The 6,000-nt window shown below is 29.7% G+C and overlaps 1 long non-coding RNA gene across 1 annotated transcript; it reads right to left on the reverse strand.

The window, feature by feature from the left end:
• Positions 1 to 1,217: 1,217 nt before the first annotated feature.
• On the reverse strand, positions 1,218 to 3,647 carry LOC130986816 (uncharacterized). Its single transcript, XR_009089407.1, has 2 exons — positions 3,493 to 3,647; positions 1,218 to 1,475 (listed from the first exon to the last, which is right to left on the reverse strand). It is a non-coding gene; the product is annotated as an uncharacterized LOC130986816 (long non-coding RNA).
• Between the last annotated feature and the right edge of the window lie 2,353 nt (positions 3,648 to 6,000).

Consider the following 6,000-nt stretch of genomic DNA (forward strand, 5'->3'; position numbering starts at 1 on the left):
TAAACTAATTTCGAGAAAACAGACCTTCTGCGAATTAACAGACGAAGGAGGCAGCCAGCTGCGGAGAAAGGCAGAATATGTCAAAATGAAAATGAAATAAAGGGAGACTTTGGGGTGGCATATTGGTTCAATGAAGACTGCGTTTCATTGAAAGCGACGGGTGTGATAAAAATATTTGAAATTTTCCATGCACGTTTAAGGAAATTTCCATGCGCTATATATAAATAATGAATTTTTGACGTCCCCATTTGTGCTTGTATACCGCAAAGAAAATCACTAAATCAGGCAAGTCAATCTCTTAGATCCGGAAAAACAAAATGAGCAATCACCGGCTCAGCATTTAGCTCACTTGCTTTAAACCCCTACCTTATATCATATCTATATACTCATAAGGTCGTCAGTTAATTTCAAACTCACAAGTACCGCCTTATATATATTTTCTCCTTCTTCTGTCTATTTGGATTGGTCTGATTCGCCCAATAATAGATAAGTTTTTTCAAACATTTGTGATGTGACATCCTATTATGAACACTGATTTTTTTTTTTATTTGAAGATGAACACTGAAATATTTGTAATGGGATGAAAAAGAGTATTAATTAATTCATCAAACCTTTAAGTTCTATGAAGTTATAGATATAAAAAAAATAGAATTACAAATAGTTAAATCTATCTATCTATCCACAACCGATTTTTCAAAGTTTTTTTTTTTAAATTGTAAATCCCCTAGAACTACATCCACAAAGTTAATATTTAAGTTATCTACTCAATTATATTTATAACTGGTATACTTGTAAAGTGATGTAAAAGGTAGTTTTATAAAATAAAATAAAATAATTTCATTATATTCCTAAACTTTATTTCTAACTATCAATTATAGGAATAGAAATAAACAAGAAATCATGCACAATTTTACTTTTTTGTATTTCATGTGCATACCAAGCATAGAAATCACCTAAGATTTGTCATTTATTCCCCATCTTCATTTTATTTCTACTTTTATTATTACCCCGACTAAATTCTCAAGTGAATGATTTTTATAACTACGTAAATAATTATGAAGTTGCAAAAGGAATAAAAACATACTCACGTAAAAATGAAAGAAATATTGATACTAGTGAATCTTTTTCGCTACCTGTCGGCCTCAGATCTGGTGGCCACAGAGTGACCCTACATTAATCGTTAATTGAAATATAAAATAATTCAGACAGTATCGCAATATTGCAATCTTCCTCCATTTTATTGATAATTAAGCAAATTGAGGTGTTCTATAGTTGTTAAAACAGACACTCATACCACAAACATATTCATCACTTCTTTCCCAAAACAAAAAATAAAAAAAGGGCAAAAGAAGTGCAAATTTGAAATGGTTAACGGCAGCAGCGGCAATATGCGGCATCTGTACCACAGCAACCGAACTCACAGTCGTATTCATCAGTTCCTATGCCATCGTCACCTATCTTCTCATGCTCCTTTGCTGATCATAGAATTAAAACCACAACTAAATTTATCAGTAATTAAACTTTTAGGGTGTTTTAATTCTCTCTGATTATAAGTTAATCATGAAAAAAGAAAGAAAAATAAAAGATGGGAAAATTTTAATGGCTCCCTTTTTTTTATCTCATGTTCTTTTAGGTGGAAAAATATAGTATGAAAATATTATGAACACAGAGAAAGGATAGAGAAGGAAAGTGGAGAGATCTAGAGAGAGAGAGAGAGAGAAAAGAAGAAATATAGAGAAATGAGTTAAATTATGAATTTTAAAGATAAAATTGAAAAATCATAAAATTATACAATATGGAAAAATATGATCACAGGGTTGTCCGAAAAAAAATTCCCTCTTGCTCGAGGAAAATTTTTCGACAAAGCAAAATGTGTGAAAGAAATGAAAAATATATGCATTTCACCATTTTTTATCAAAGAAAACACAACTTTAATGTAAAAGTGAATCCAATATAATTGCAATAGTACAAGAGTCTTATTAAGTAGAAATAACATGTTTAAACACTCCAAATTAAGAAGTCGTTATTTTAAGGACTGCATAATACAGTATGTTTTAAGGAAGTGAATCATATTATAAACACTTTTCCGATCCTATTGTAGGAATTAGGAATTTATTCGAATCATTAATCTTTGTATGATTTATGATTACCTTGAATTTAAGTATTTTATAATGAAAAAAAAATATTCCCTCCGTCCACCAAAATTACGATACTTTTGGTGGGCACAAATTTTAAGAAAATTGGTGGTGATTTTTATGTAAGAGACTAAGGGAGAAAGGGCCTAGGGCCCCACCAAAATCTAAAATGAATGGTTGATATTGAATTAATGATGATATTTTTTGTAAATAATGAGTGCTTGTAAAAATAAAAGCTAAGAAAAAATGGTGGGGTCATATCTTAAAATGGAAAGTGCCATATTTTTTGTGGACATAAAAAATGACATACTTTTTTGTGGACGGAAAAAGTATATTATCATGGACGGAGGGAGTATATTATTGTAGAAAAACATATTTAAATTATTTTTGAAGAATTGTTAGACTTATAAGTGTAACAGAATAAAATTTTATCTTGTGATGAATAACTATTACGTATGTCAGAAAAATAAAAATACGGCAGAAAATTTAGTGACATGTGAGGTTATATTAATTTTCGTTAATAACAAAGTTTACTTATGAATCCTTTAAATAGGAACATTTTAGAGGGGTATAAAATTAACGCAAATTTTCCTATGCGGTCAACCGCATACGATGCTGTCGGTTTGAAAGTTTATATTTTTTCACAATAATGTTTACATTTAGTCATAAGAACTTTTACTTTTAGTTATTTTCACTCATTACTACTTTTATTTTTAACTATATGGTCGAGTAATTATTGTCGTAATAAAAAGTAATTATTTTACAATGAAATGTAATATTTCTAAATTATTACATTTATTCACGATAAATGTTTCTTTTATTTATGAGAACTTGTACTATTACGTAAGTATATATATATGTGTGTGCAAACAAATGTATATCTTATGCTTATTAAAAGTAACCGTCCGCTTACTATGCGATAACCGCATGCAAGACCAACTCTAAAATTAATTGTCAATTAAAACGTATTCAAATTCAATTTGCGATTTTAACACTAGCTTTGAAACGTTTTGATAATATATATATATATATATATATATATATATATATATATATATATATATATTAAAAGGATCAATAATGATTTATATTTTTCCCGTAGTGATTCGAACCCCCGACTTATTGGTTAGAAGGAAAACGTCTTAACAATTGAGTTGTGCTCCGTTGTCAAAAAAATGATAAATGAACAAATCAAAAATAATAAAATAAAATATTGTCACCTTTTAGTTTAATATCTCCAAAACTTTCTGTTCACCATTAGAATTTGAAAAATAAAGTGCCTTGGGGCCTATAATTTCAATCTATACATACATAATTGGATTAATTTTGAAAGAGAGAAAGAAAGTGCTTACATTACACGTCACTCTGTTAGACGTCTCAGTTAGTTCTCTAGTCTCTGCAACTTTAGCGGAAATGAGAAGCACCATAACTAAGAACACACCAATGTATACATTTCTTTTCGAAGCCATTTTTTTGCTTAGTAAATAAATGTATATTTTGATTTTGAATGAGAAGGTTGTGGGTTTTCCACTCTACATTTATAGATAATTACTTGTGCACGCAATGATTTGTCGCAATGTGTTATGATTTACAATAATAATTTAATAAGGAAAATTTTGATTTATTTAATTTATTTTTTAAATAAAAATAGATTTTATTTTATTATATTCTCTATATTGTACTTATTTTTTTTTATTTTGTTTTGCATTTTTTATTTATCTTTTAATAAAAATAAAAAATTACAAAAAATTAACTACAATATAGAGAATACAATAAAATAACTAAACCTTATTTTTATTTTTAAAAATTAAGTTAAACAATTTTTTTTCTATTTAAGTATTTTGTGGCCACAATGTGGCTGTTCAGCGAGCAATTAGATGCATATCTCTATTAGACTATTTCTAGTGTGAAAAGTATATATTCTAATTTATAAAAATACATATCAATTAATTTCTTATTTATTTTGTTTTTCAAAGATATCTTAGTAATTATATATAATAAATTATTTATTTTAGTATAAGATAGCTAGGAACATGCTTATATCTTAAAAATTCAAAATTCTAATAAAATTTATCGATTTTTAATAAAAACTATTTCATCCTTCTAGAGGGCTATGTAACTTATATTTTTATGAAAAATTGCTACATGTGATAATCACTAGAATTATTAAAAATAAATAAATTTTGATGTTGTCTTGGTAAAATTCATCTCTTGTCTCTCAAAGACAACGTCAAAATATATGTTGCATAGGTACGGAGGTGCGGATGCGGGGGCGATACGATACGAGTACGGTGACACGGATTTTTAAAAACTATAGGGTGCGATTCGGCAATGATACGTCTAATTATTAAAATTTTATGATATATAATGCTTATAAAATATATACAATTTAAATTTTCTTAAATTAATTATATGTAATTTACATTTTATTTTACCCAAAAGTTAAGCATTTTCAATTATATAAGTTAATTGAGCAAAAATATAACGATTCAAATATTATTAGTCCAATATATAAGTCATAACTGAAAATAAAATTATCAAAATAACCTTGTGTAGGCCTTTGCGAATCCGGTTTATTTTTAGAGTAAAATTTTGAAGTAGCCAAAATGAAGCATAAAACACAATTTATGGCCACACATTGAAAAAACACAAATTTTGGCCATTTTTATAGCTTTGGGACGCTTTTGCCCTTAATTGGGCGGACTGGGTAGGGTCAGACACGCGGGTCGCGTGCCGGGTCGGGTTAGGCACTTATGGCACTATTAGTGCCATAAGTGCCAAGATGGCACTTATGGCACTAATAGTGCCATAAGTGCCATCAAAAATCCAAAATAAAACCAAGTAAAATAGTCATTTTGGCACTTATGGCACTATTAGTGCCATAAGTGCCAACGAAATTCAAAATAAAACTAAGTAAAATGGTCATCAGCACAAATACAGAAACAACAACATCATTTAAACCCTAAATGGAACATCTAAACCCTAAATGGATAATCTAAACCCTAAATGGAACATCTAAACCCCAAATGAATAATCTAAACCCTAAATGGAATATCTAAACCCTAGGGGGAAGTGTGCACTTATGGCACTTATGGCACTATTAGTGCCATAAGTGCCATCTTGGCACTTATGGCACTAATAGTGCCATAAGTGCCTAACCCGACCCGGCACGCGACCCGCGTGTCTGATCCTACCCAGTCCGCCTCATTAAGGGCAAAAGCGTCCAAATCAATAAAAATGGCCAAAATTTATGTTTTTTCAAATGGTGGACAAAATTTGATTTTCATTCTTCATTATGGCCATTTGGGTGGATTGTTTCTTATTTTTATACATTGTTTTAAAAGATACGCCACGTGGCGAATCGGGTGCGAATCCGACGATAATCCGAGAGAATCGCACCCTAAAAGAATCCGATTCGCCGTACATGCTAATTTTTGAAGAATCCGTGCATCATAGGTCAAAATTCTGATATAATTTATCTATTTTTAATAAATATTTGTATGTAACCTATGTTTTTATGAAAAATGGGTATAAGAATGTAAAGATGTTTTCCTTATTTGACAAGTAAATGTAAGTATATGTTATTTTTTCTTATGTGGTGGATACCCACGGGTGGAAAAAATACTGTGAGGGACTACCATCCCCAATTGAAAACCAAATTGAAATTAAGGGTCGCCAATGAAGACTGCGTTTCATTGAAACCGACGGGTCTCATTAAAGTAATGTACTTAAAACTTTCCATGCGCTTACTCAAATTTTACGTCCCCATTTGTGCAAAACAAAATTACACAAGTCAATAATTCGGATCTCGTGTAAAGAAGTGGAATGGTAACAATAACCATTACTTTTATTGAGTGTTTGGTTT

This window comes from Salvia miltiorrhiza, chromosome 5, assembly GCF_028751815.1.
Source record: "Salvia miltiorrhiza cultivar Shanhuang (shh) chromosome 5, IMPLAD_Smil_shh, whole genome shotgun sequence".
In the NCBI taxonomy this organism is placed as follows: Eukaryota; Viridiplantae; Streptophyta; class Magnoliopsida; order Lamiales; family Lamiaceae; genus Salvia; species Salvia miltiorrhiza.